Source organism: Pan troglodytes, chromosome 1 (genome assembly GCF_028858775.2).
Source record: "Pan troglodytes isolate AG18354 chromosome 1, NHGRI_mPanTro3-v2.0_pri, whole genome shotgun sequence".
Taxonomy (NCBI): domain Eukaryota; kingdom Metazoa; phylum Chordata; class Mammalia; order Primates; family Hominidae; genus Pan; species Pan troglodytes.
The window spans coordinates 157,018,960-157,032,959 of NC_072398.2; positions in this window are offsets into that span (position 1 = coordinate 157,018,960).

Here is a 14,000-nt window from a genome sequence, read left to right on the forward strand (position 1 = left end):
TCCCAGGCTCAAGCAATTCTCCTGCTGTAGTTTCCCGAGTAGCTGGGATTACAGGCATGTGCCACCACACATGGCTAATTTTTATATTTTTAGTAGAGATGGAGTTTTGCCATGTTGGCCAGGCTGGTCTTGAACACCTGACCTCAGGTGATCCACCTGCCTCAGTCTCCCAAAGTGCTGAGATGACAGGTATGAAACATAGCACCTGTCCTATGCTAGTTCTTTAAAGTAATTTTTCACATAACTACATGGTCTGGCTAGTGATTGTTTTTCAGAATAACAAATAATTAGAAATTGTTGTCTAAGATTCTTTGAATCAGATTGTGAAAGATAATACACATAGAAGAATATGGCAACACCTGATTTGTTGACTTAAAAAATATCACTTTTTTTTTGACAAGGAAAAGCAGATTATTTTGGTTCAAAATGAGTTTCTAGAGTAAAATAGACAGAATTCTGAGATGGTCCCCAGACTTCTACCTTCCGGTACAGATTCCCTGTATAAACCCCTCCTCTTGAACGTGGGCAGGACCTGAGAATATAATGGGGGAGTTATTCTCTTGATTAGATTGTTTTATATACAACTACATGCTTTGAAGAAGTAAGGGGAAATGCTAACAAAAAAAGTCCAGGACCAGATGGATTAACAGTTGAATTCTGGGCCGGGCGCGGTGGCTCACGCCTGTAATCCCAGCACTTTGGGAGGCCGAGGCGGGCAGATCACGAGGTCAGGGGATCGAGACCATCCTGGCTAACACGGTGAAACCCCGTCTCTACTAAAAATACAAAAAAATTAGCCTGGCATGGTAGCGGGCACCTGTAGTCCCAGCTACTCGGGAGGCTGAGGCAGGAGAATGGTGTGAACCCGGGAGGCGGAGCTTGCAGTGAGCCGAGATCGCACCACTGCACTCCAGCCTGGGCAACAGAGCGAGACTCCGTCTCAAAAAAAAAAAAAAAAAACAGTTGAATTCTGTCAGACATTCAAAGAAGAATTGGTACCAATTCTATTCACAAGATAGAGAAAGAGATGGAATCCTCCCTATATAATTCTATGAAGCCAATAGCACCCTAATACCAAAACCAGAAAAGGACATAACAAAAAAAGAAAACTATAAACCACTATCCCTGATGAACATAGATGTAAAAATCCTCAACAAAATACTAGCTAACCGAATCAAATGGCATATCAAAAAGATAACCCACCATGATCAAGTGGGTTTCATTCCAGGGATGCAGGGATGGTTTACCATCTGTAACTCAATAAATGTTACACACCACAGAAACAGAATTAAAAAGGAAAATCACATGATCATCTCAATAGATGCAGAAAAAACACTTGACAGAATCCAACATCTCTTTATGATTAAAACCCTCAGCAAAATGTGCATAGAAGGGACATACCTCAATGTAATAAAAGCCATTTATGAAAAACCCACAATCAACATTATGCTGAATGGGGAAAAGATGAAAGAATTCCCCCTGAGAACTGGAACAGATAAGGATGCTCACTTTCACCACTTCTATTCAACCTAGTACTGGAAGTTCCAGCCAGAGCACTCAGACAAGAGAAAGAAATAAAGGGCATCCAAATCAGTAAAGAAGAAGTCAAACTGTCACTGTTTGTTGATGATATGATCATGTACCTAGAAAACCCTAAAGACTCATTTAAAAGCTCCCAGAACTGATAAATGAATTCAGCAAAGTTTCTGGATACAAAATTAATGTACACAAATCAATAGCACAGTCACACATCCACAATGACAAGATGAGAATCAAATCAATAACTCAAACGTTTTTACAATAGCTGGAAAAAAAAACCCATAGGAATGAAAGACCTCTAGGAGGAAAACTACAAAACACTGCTGAAAGAAATCATAGATGACACAAATGAATGGAAACACATCCCATGCTCATTGATGGGTAGAATCAATATTATGAAAATTAGCATACCACCTGATATGGTTTGAATGTGTTCCCACCCAAATCTCATCTTGAATTGCAGCTTCCATAATTCCCATGTGTTGTGGGAGGAACCCAGTGGGAAATAACTGAATCAAGGGTGCAAATTCCCCCATACTGTTCTCATGGTGGTGAATAAGTGTCATGAGATCTAATGGTTTTGTAAGGGGATACCCCTTTTGCTTGGCTCTCATTCTTCCTTTGCTTTTTCATCATCTTCTACTATGATTTTTAGGCTTCTTTAGCCATGTGGAACTGTGAGTCCATTAAACCTCTTTCCTTTATAAATTACCCAGTCTCAGGTATGTCTTTGTCAGCAGTGTGGAAATAGGCTAATACAGTAAATTGGTACTGGTAGAGTGGGGCACTGCTATAAAGATACCCAAAAATATGGAAGTGACTTTAGAACTGGGTAACAAGCAGAGGTTAGAATAGTTTGGAGGGCTCAGAAGAAAACAGGAAAATATGGGAAAGTTTAGAACTTCCTAGAGACTTGTTGAATGGTTTTAACCAAAATGCTGATAGTGATATGGACAATGAAATCCAGGCTAAAGTGGTCTCAGATGGAGATGAGGAGCTTGTTGGGAACTGGAGTAAAGGTAGCTCTTGCTATGTTTTAGCAAAGAGACTAGCAGCATTTTGCCACTGCCCTAGAGATTTGTGTAACTTTGATCTTAGGGGAAGTGATTCAGGGTACCTGGCAGAAGAAATTTCTAAGCAGCAAAGCATTCAAGATGTGACTTGGGTGCTGTTAAAAGCATTCCTGCAGAAATTTGCATAAGTAACAAGGAGTCAAATGTTAATCACCAAGACAATGGGGAAAATGTCTCTAGGACATGTCAGAGACCTTTGCAGTAGCCCTTCCCATCACAGGCCTGAAGGCCTAGGAGGAAAAAATAGTTTTATTCACTGGGCCCAGGACATCCCTGCTCTGTGCAGCCTAGGGACTTAGTGCCCTGTGTCCCAGCTGCTCTAGCCATAGCTAAAAGGGGCCAAGGTAAAGCTCAGGTTGGGGCTTCAGAGGGTACTTCAGAGGGCAGCTTCCACATAGTGTAGAGCCTGCAGGTACAGAGAAGTCAATAATTGAGGGGGTTTAGGAACCTCAATTATTTTAAACCATGTGTGTAGATTTCAAACCATGTATGTATATGCCTAGATGTCCAGGCAGAAACTTGCTGCAGGTACAAGGCCCTCATAGAAAACCTCTGCTAGGTCAGTGCAGAAGGGAAATGAGGGGTTGAATTCCCTACACAGACTCCCCACTGGGGCACTGCCTAGTGGAGAAGTGAGAAGAAGCCACCATTTTCCAGACCCCAGAATGGTAGATCCCTGAAGAGGCTGCACTGTGCAACTGGAAAAGCCACAGACACTCAATGCCAGCAAATGAAAGCAGCTGGGAGCGAGGCTGTACCCTGCAAAGCCACTGGGGTGGAGCTGTTCAAGACTATGGGAATCCCACTCTTGGATCAGTGTGACCTGGATGTGAGGCATGGAGTCAAAGGAGACAATTTTGGAGGTTTAAGATTTGACTGCCCCAGTGGTTTTCAGGCTTGCATGCAGCCTTTAGCCCCTCTGTTTTGGCCAATTTCCCCCATTTGGAATGGGTATAACATTCAATGCCTGTGCCCCCATTGTATCTGGGAAGTAACTAACTTGCTTTTGATTTTACAGGCTCATAGGTGGAAGGAACTTGGCTTGTCTCAGATGAGACTTTGAACTGTGGACTTTTGAGCTAATGCTGAAATGAGTTAAGACTTTGGGGCACTGTTTGGAAGGCACGATTGGTATTGAAATGTGAGGATCTGAGATTGGTATTGAAATGTGATGTCAGGGGTGGAATGATATGGTCTGGCTGTATCCCCACTGAAATCTCATCTTGAATTGTAGCTCCCATAATTCGCGTGTGTGGTAGAAGGAACTGATGGGAGGTAATTGAATCATAGGGGTGGTTTTACCCATACTGTTCTCATGGTAGTAAATATCTCTCATGAAATCTGATGATTTGATAAGGGTAAACTCCTTTTGCTTGGCTCTCATTGTCTCTTTGCTGGCTGCCAATGTAAGATGTGCCTTTTCCCTGCACCATAATTGTGAGGCCTCCCCAGCCATGTGGAACTGTGAGTCCATTAAACCTCTTTTTCTTTATAATTTATCCCAGTCTCAGGTATGCCTTTACCAGCAACATGAAAACGGACTAATATACTTCCTAAAGCAATCTACAAATTCATGCAATTCCCATCAAAATACCACCATAATTCTTCACAGAACTAGAAAAAAAATCCTAAAATTCTCATGGAACCAAGAAAGGGCCCACAGAGCTAAAGCAAGACTAAGCAAAAAGAGCAAATCTGGAGGCATCACGCCTCCTGACTTCAAACCACACTATAATGCCATAGTCACCAAAACATCATGGTACTGGTTTAAAAAATTAGGCACATAGACCAATGGAACAGAATAGAGAACCAAGAAGTAAAGCCAAATATGTACATCCAACTGATCTTTGGCAAAGCATACCAAAACATAAAGTGGGGAAAAGACACCCTATTCAACAAATGGTTCTGGGATAATGGTCAAGCCATATGTAGAAGAATGAAACTGTATCTTCATATATCATATTAAACAAAAATCAACTGAAGATGGATCTAAGACTTAATCTAAGGCCTGAAGACATAAAAAATTTTGGAATATAACATTGGAGAAACCCTTCTAGATACTGGCTTAGGAAAGACTTCATAACCAAGAACCTAAAAGCAGTGACCCCCACTGAATAGCCAACAAGAAATAGGGGTCCTAGTGCTACAACTGCAGGAAACGGAATTATTCCAACAACCTGCAGGAGAACCATGAGCTACAGATGAGAATACAGCCTGAGCTGGAACCTTGATTTTAACCTGGTAAGACCCTGAGCAGAAAACCCATTTAAGCTAGACTTTGACCTCTGACCCACAGAAACTAAAAGGTAACAAATCTGTGTTATTTTAAACCACTAAATTTGTGGTTATTTGATATACAGCAAGAGAAAACTAATATATATAAACTTAGGTATAATATTATCCTTTATAGAGAAATATTACCTGGAAGAAGCTTGGCAAAAGATATGAGTTCTATTCCACCCTCTGAAGTTTCATATAGTTGAGGCTGGTGATGAATTTGTACCCAGGGAATGTCTCACTCTCTAAATATTTTCCTTCCAAGCTTGTCTTAACTTATAAAGGCTAAGATAAGAGTGTGTAGAGGGAGTAAGAGGAAACCATAATTGGGTGCCCACTAGGTTACTAGAACCATGGTATATGTTACTACCTTTTTCTCATTATATTCTCAAAAATCCATGGAGAGGTAGATACTAGAATCCCCATATCTTAGATGAGAAAACAGGGTCAGAGATATTAAATAACTTTTTCAAAGGCAATATAGGTAGCCAAAGGCTCATCTTCCAGGGAGCTATTGACTTTTATTGTCTGTTCTCTGCTTGTTAATGTTATTTCTACCCCTCCTAGGCATCTTCTTTTAATTCCTTTTGCTCAGCCATCCCTAGAACAAATAACAAATATAACAAATATCTAGCTATGGTAGATAAATTCACAACCCAGTTTATTCACAATCATTTTCTGTTTCGAGAATAAAGTGAAAAAGTTGCACCTTTATTAATATATAGAAAAAAATTGTGTAGTTATACACTTTGAAATACCTGAGAGAAATTCATTATTTATTTATCTTTGCAGGAGGAGGGTTATATTGTTAGTCATACTGCGGGTTCAAAGTCCTTCCAACTATTCAAGTAAAACCTGATATGAAACTCTGCCTCACAGCACAATGAAAGATGGTTTATCAGCCATCATTTGCATTCCCAGTTGCCCTGGGATATTGTACTATTCAAATTGTCTTTGATTGTACTCTATGAACACATGTGTTTTCTAAGGGTTACTTTGTTAAGTAATGTTTTAAATTTTTAAAAATAATGCCTAAAATTGTGTCAGTTAACTGTTTCAAAGAGGCTCAGAGCCATAGAAACAATTGAAGTTAAGACAAACGTTATCAGCCAGCATGAAAAAGGCTAAGGGGTCACAGACATTGGCTGCATTCTTTCCTGAGAGGATTTCATCAGAACAATGACCACATTGCTGCCAAGATTAATAAAACTGTTAAATCTGGAACATGACAAAGACTTTGAATGCCATTTAGTGAAGGGGATGGAGAAAAATACAGCTATTAGAATGGGCAAATGCTATTTATTGCTTGATTTGGTATTGTCAGTAACTTATTGTTTTATGAATGCACACGTTAGATATAAAATTTTTCAATAAATTATTTAGTTACTCTTCATATTTATGTTGTATGTGTAACGAACAAGCCTGAATTTTTTTGGGATTCTACTGGAACATGACTTGCTTTTTCTCTATCATGATACATTTCATTTTCTGTTAGAATTATCTACCACTTTTCAGGAATTTGTGTACATAATGATACACATTTTTTTAACCCCAGATTTTTTATACACAAAGACTTAAAGTGTTATATAAGTCTGCCTCATGCACCACTGTTAAGTCCCTCACCTTCATAATTATCAGCCTGAACTATGCCTTTTCACCCTCCAACCAAGCTTGCTATGTCTCCCCAATCTCAGCCTCTTACAGAACTTTTGAAGAACACAAGAGAAGAATAATGAACCAGATACCAGAGGATATTAGAGTACTGAATGAGAAGGAACCTGGAACAATAGGCCCATGATTAGTGGCAGTGTTTGAAACTAAAGACACACATGAATAAGGAGAAACAAAAGGCGACAAGAAGTGCTGCACTGGGAATGAATGGGCCTGGATTTTACTTCTGATTCTACAGGAGCATTGCCAAGCTCCGCTGCCATAATGAATAAACCATAAAATACAGTGGCTTGAATAAGATATAATTGTTTTCCTCTTTTACTTAATAGGTCAGAAATGAATGGTTTGGGTTTGGGAGGGTGGAGTTGCCATTTTCAACACATGGCTTCCTAGATTGTTCATATTACTGCTATTTTAAACTTAATTTAAAGGGAGAAAGGAAAGAAACATGGGAAGAGACTTTGGGTTTAATAAAATAATCTAAAATGTACACATTATTTCAATTTACCTCTTATTTGCTAAAACCTAGCTGTATAGCACAGTTCTCTCACACTACACACCTCCAAGGGATGTAATTTAATTATATTTTCAGGTTCATGATACTCTGTGGCTTGTGCCGGAGAATGGTGGCCCTAGCATAGCTGCTTCTTGTGCAAGAGAGTGGTAGGCAGCATGTTGTACCCCATGAACTTTCCCCAGTGTTATGCCAATGAGTATGTTTCATTATATGGCAAAAGGGATATAATTAATGTTACTAGTCCACTCACTGTAAAATTACCCTAGATTATCCGGTTGGTCCTAATGTAACCACAGGAGCCCTTAATAGCAGAGTTCTTTCTCTGGTGGTAGCAGAAGTGGAAGTCAGGGTTCCAAAACATGAAAAGGATTCATCATGCCATTGTCAGATTGAAAGTGAAGAGTCCGCATATCAAGATAACAGAGACCTCAGTTTTAACAGCCAAAAGGAGCTAAATTCTGCCCACAATCTGAATAAGACTGGCTCTTCCTCAGAGGCTCTCAGTAAGATCCCAGCTCACCCACCAGTTTAATTTTGGCATTGTGAGGCCCTGAGTAAATATACAAACAAATGAAATGACATCTCATGTTCATGGATTGGAAGAATTAATATTTTTAATGACCATACATACTACACAAAGCAATCTATAGAGTCAATGCAGTCTGTATCCTAATACCAATAACATTCTTCAGAGAAATAAAAAAAATTAAAATCTGTATGGAATCACAAAAGGTCCCAAATAGCCAAAACAATCCCGAGCAAAAATAACAGAACTATAGATATCACATTACCTAACATCAAAATATACTACAAAGCTATAGTAACCAAAGTAGCATAAAAACAGACATATAGAAAAAGGGAACAGAATAGAGAACCCAGAAATGAATCCATATATCTACAGTCAATTGATTTTTGACAAAGATGCCAAGAACACTCCCTGGGGAAATTATAGTCTTTTCAATTAGGAGTGCTGGGAAAACTGGATATCCATCTGCAAAAGAATGAAATTAGACCCCATCCCTACCTCTCACTCTTTATAAAAATCACCTGAAAATGGTCAAAGATCTAAATGTAAGGCCTGAAACTATAAAATGACTAGAAAAAAAAACATAGGAAAAATGTTTCAGGACATTGTTCTGGATAAAGATTTTTGAATAGGATCTCAAAAGAAAAAACAACAAAAGCAAAAATAAATAAATAGGATCATATTAAATAGAAAAGCTTCTGCAAAGCTCAGAGTAAAACAATCAACAGAGTGAAAAGGTGATCTACGTAATAGGAGAAAATATTTGTAAACTATTCATTTAACAGGGAATTCATATCCAGAAAAAAATAGGCAAATCATCTGAATGGACATTTCTCAAAAGAAAACATAAAAATTGCCAACAAATAAATAAAAAATGCTCAACATCGCTAATCACCAGGGAAACGCAAATAAAACCCACAGTGAGCAATTATCTCACAGCAATTAGGATGGCTATTATCAAAAAGACAAAAAATAGCAAATGCTGACCAGGAACTAGAGAAAAGTGAATTCTTATACACTGTTGTGGAAATATAAAGTAGTGCAACCACTATGGAGTACAGTATGGAGATTCCTCAAAAACTACCAATAGAATAACATATGATCCAACAATCCCACTACTGAGCATTTATCCAAAAAAAAAAAAAAAAAAAGGAAATCAGTATATTGAAAAGACATCTGCACTCCCATGTTTATTGTCGTACTAGTCATAATAGCCAAGATATGGAATCGTCCTAAGAGTCCAACAACAAATGAATGGATAAAGACAATGTGGTATATACACAAAATGGAATAGTATTCAGCAATAAAAGAGAATGAAATGCTGTAGTTTGTAGTAGCATGGATGGAACCAGAGAATATTATGTTAAGTGAAATAAGCCAGAAACAGAAAGTTAAACACAACATGTTCTGATTTACATATGAGAGCTAAAGAAAGTTAATCTCATAGAAGTAAAACGTAGAATAGAGAATACAAGAGGCTGGGAAGGGTAGGGAGAAGTGAGAAATAGAGAGAGATTTGTTAACTGATTACAACTAGATAAGAATAAGTTATAATGTTCTATAGCACAGTAGGATGACTATCGTTAACAATGACATATAATTTCAAATAGCAACAAGGAGGATATTGAATGTTCTCAACATAAAGAAATGATAACTGTTTAAGTGATGCATATGGTAATTACCTTGATCTGATCACTATACATTACATGTATGAAAATATCAGTATGTGACACCATAAATATGTACAATTATTATATGTTCATTAAAAAATTTAAAAATCCAGCTGAGTCCACCTGGACTTCTTATCTATAGAACTATGAGATAATACATGTGTGTTATTTTAAGCCAATATATTTGTGATAATTTATTATGGCAAAAATAGAAAACAAATTAAAGAAATTTTGAAATGTAGACTATAGCTATGAAGTCAAATGCCAAGCCAAAATTTGGAAGCTTCTGTTGCTAAAAGGTAGTAGGAGAGAAAGTGTACTGATGGTAATCAGTGGACCCTCAACAGCCACTGTTTGCAAGATTGTGACCTCAGGTTATTCATCTGTGGAGCTTTGACCTAAACAGAGGATCTCTATATATCCTTTTCTTGTGATCTGATGTTATGTTTACACTAAGGCTATACCAGGACTATCTTCCTATTGCAACTGCCCTACAAAGAATATCTGAGCAGTCATGCCACCTTCTACTTGCTTCATAGAGAAACCTGCTCACTTTGGCTGGCTTGATTATCTTTCTCCCTTTACTTTAACACTCTACAAACATGCTTAAGGAAAAGAATAAAAAATTTAACAAAGATAAAAATAGCAGCCTTTATAATGATAACTAAAACAATAGGATGTCTTTCCTAAGCTGAGTGAGTTGGCATAATTTCTGTAGACTTAAGCGTGTTCTATTTTCAAAGATGAGGGTGGAATCCAGGATGATATTTTTAATATGGAGGTGATTCCAGTAAGGATACGCTTTATGGCTGATTGTAGCTCCTGTGGCAAGGTCATTAGATACAGTAGTGGAAGAGGGAGGTAAAGCCAGAGGAGAATGCAAGAGAGGAAAGGAGAAAGAGAGAAGCTGTTTTAGGCTTTCAGCCAATCAGTCTTTTCATGAAAACAGAGAAAAGCTAAAATGTTTTGCCTGCATACAGAAGAAAAGAGTAGAATTACAGTTACTAAGAAGACAAATGGACTTTGTCTTCCTTCCAAGTTCATTCCTTCTTTCTTCTCTTTTCCTCAAGCCTAGATTACAATGTTCATCTCTTTCAAAGGCACCTCCACCCCCGCCACCAAAAAAAAAAAAAAACAAAAAACAGATGAAAAGAAAGAAACAAGAAAAGAAAAAAGAGATAAAAAGTTTAAATTAAGAGCAACAGAATGAAAAAGAATATAAAGGACAATATATTCTCATTAGATTGTATATAGATTAATATTTTATTCCAAGGCATTATAAATAATTGATTATTTTTAGAAGTAGGTAAGTCTGCTCTCAAAACCTGCAACCAGAGGTATAATGGATCTCCAGCATATGGTAACAAATTATTAAGTGATAATGTTTAAGGCTGTGAACTTTACCAACATTAGCTTTTGATTTTGCTTTTGTTCCATTTAAAATCTTTTAAGATGTTAATTTCCTCTGATAAAGGTTTACTTAAGAAATAAAACTCATTAAGCTCTAAAAGACTCATAAAAATTCACGTTTACCTTCCCCCTGAAATGCTAACTAAATTTCAAGTAATGCAATAAGGTAAAATTAAGCTTTTTTATTTTCAAGTATCTTGGCAATTGACAGGTTTGGAGTTAATTTTGTCTGTTTAATTTTTCTCCCCAAGAATTCGATGAGTCAGAAATTTATTTAAGAAAACATGACCCTCTATAATTTTATGTTGAACCTACCATTTAAGAATTGTGAAGAGCCTCAGACTTATGAAAGTTAACTTTTTATCATTTTAGATATCTTTTTAAAACAAATCACATGGGTCTTTTAGTTACAAGGTGGTAGAGTTAGAAAAGATTTTAAAAAACAACTTGCCATGTTTTTATTAGAATTAGGACGGGATATTTGTGTAAAATCCACTGAGGAGACCTGTTGTGGGTTGAATTGTGTGCCCCCAAAGATGCTGAAGTCTTAATCTGTAGTACCCATGAAGGTAGTCTTTGGAAACTGGGTCTTCGCACATGATCAAGTTAAGATAAGGTCATTAGGATGTGCTTTAACCAATATGTCTGTGTTCTTATATAAAAGAATAAATTTGGACCCAGAAACAGACATGTATGGAGGGAAAATCATGTGAAGACATGGAGAGAATGCCATTCATAGCTGAAAAAATCCTGAGACTACCAGGAGGTAGGAGAGAGGCATGAAACAGACGTATCCTCACAGCGCTCAGAAGAAACCAACCCTGCTGCACCTTGAATTTAGACTTCTAGACTCTAGGTATGTAAAACAGTAACTTTCTGTTGTTTAACCCATCCATTAGAAAGCTCTTGGAGACAGTGCCAAGGCCCAAGGCAACGAGCGTACAGTTAGGTGGTCTGTCACTATTTACACATGCTTTTGGAAATTGTGGCAATGGCCTTTCTCTATGCCCCAGAGAGTCTCCTGAATTTGAGAACACCAGTGGAGTTCCTCCCAAAACATTTGTAGCTGGATTGGCTCCATTATTGGTATTCAAAAGGAACCTCCTGTGAAATAACTGAAATCCTCACCCTTCTTTCCACTATTCTTCCCTATTCCCTTCATTTTTCCTTCATTTTTTTTCCTCTTTCATATGCACACACAAAACATCCTCACAAGACATGATCCACATTTCATTGGAAGAAGATGGTACTTTGACCTATCTCCTTGTGTAGAGTTGAAAACTCAACTATCTCCTGGAAAGAAACTTATGTTAAATAATTGGGAATCCACCTTACCTCACAGATATTTTCCTCTGTTCAATAAAAGGAGATGTAAAAAATAGGCAGAATTAATATGTTCTTAAATTAGAAATGCTCAAAATAAGAAAGACATCAGTTGCTCCTAAGTTAATTAAAAATATATCACAAGTTTCATTTTTCTGGAACTATAAAAATTGATTCTAAAAAGCTTATTGAAAAAATCTAAGCAAGTAAGAATATCCAGGGAAATGGAAAAAGAGGAGCCATATATTCAAATTACCACAAACTTAATGGCTTAAGGCAACACAAGTTCATTATCTCACAGTTGTTATAGGGCAGAATTCCAGGCATAACTAGATTTTCTGCTTATGTGTCATAGGTTGAAATCAATGTGTTGGCTGGGCTGTGTCATCTGGAGCTTGGGGTCTTCATCAAAGCACCTTCAGGATGTTGGCAGAATTCACTTTTTTGCAGTTGTAGGACTAAGGTCTCCATTTTCTTGGGAGTTGTGAGCTGGTGGTTGCTCTCAGCAAGGAACGATTGTCTACTTTCCTTGTCTTGTGTCCTTCTATCTTTAAAACCAGCCATGGAGAATCTCCTCTTTCAAGGGCTTACCTGATTAGATCAGGCCTACCTAGGATAATTCTTAAGGCAAATGTGTCTTATAATGTAACCTAATCACAAGAGTGATGTTCTATCACAATCACCAGTTCCTGCCACACTCAAAGGCTAAGGAATTATAAAAAGGCATGGGTCATTGGTGGTCATTTTAGAATTCTGCCTACCACAAAGCAAAAGGTTATTGATTACAAGACAGTTTATGATGGCAGAAATATAGCCACAAATAATACCATGCAGCTACAACAGAGTACAAAGATGTTCCAATGTATTGCTATAGAAAGACACATTATTAAATGAAAAAACTGTCAAGAGCAAAACAGCATATCAGCTGTTTATTTTTGTGTAAGACTTGAATAAAAGAGTTTAAGGTTATTTATTTTAATTTGGATACATTTGCATGAAGAAACACTTAAAATATATCCAAGAAAGTCATTAACTACTGGGCATAGTTGGGGGGACAGGTGGACATTGAGGGGATAGAGTCAGGGATGGGAGTAAGGGCTTTCAATGTGTACTTTTTAAATTTTAGTTATTGAACAATTTAAATGTATTGTCTATTAAAGCTAGAATTTAAGGAACAAGGCAAATATTTATTTATACTTAATGTACTGGGTGAGAAGTAAAACAATTATTAGAGCTCAGCTCCTGTTCTAAAGTAGCAGACAGTGTGGTATGGTCAAAAGTCAAATCCAAAATTGACTACCATTCAAATAAGATAAATGTCATAACCGAAAGAAAGCAAACCACTTAGTGGATTTTAAAAGAGAAAGCAGTTCTACCAAGTGCCTGTAAACCCAGTTCTTTCGTTGGATATATTCTTCTGCTCAGTCAGGCTGCCTGCCAGAAAGGGCAGTTTGGATCATTGTCTATCGATCCATGTAATTCAAGCTTTCTCATTTAAAGAACTAAGAGAAGCATTACATCCCTCAAATTTCATTAGACTTCATTGGATCATTGATTTCCACATATTGATTAGAAGGCAATAGATAGCCTGCATGATTTAAAAAATAACTTCTTGTAAACCATTAGTCTGTGTGAAAGTCAAAAAATTGAATGCATGTTCTTTATTCTTGTTCTGATTGCTACATAAAGAAGGGTTGCTGATAAAATGTAAACAAGGCATGCTTACCAGACAATTAGACTACCCAAACTCTTTTTTTCTACTTTTTCAACTATCATTACTATAGCTTGAAATTCTTCTTTTGTTATTTTAAAGTCTGTGTATTCATTTCTGTTTTGATAAAAAGCAAAATAAGCCCACTGGATTTTTATGTGGCTTGCCTCTACATTTCACTGGAAACTCTGCTCAAATATCAGTTCCACAGTGAGGGCTTCTCTAAAATAACTCCATCCCCCATCCCAACAGCCTGCCCCATTACCCTGTTTTGTTGTGTTGT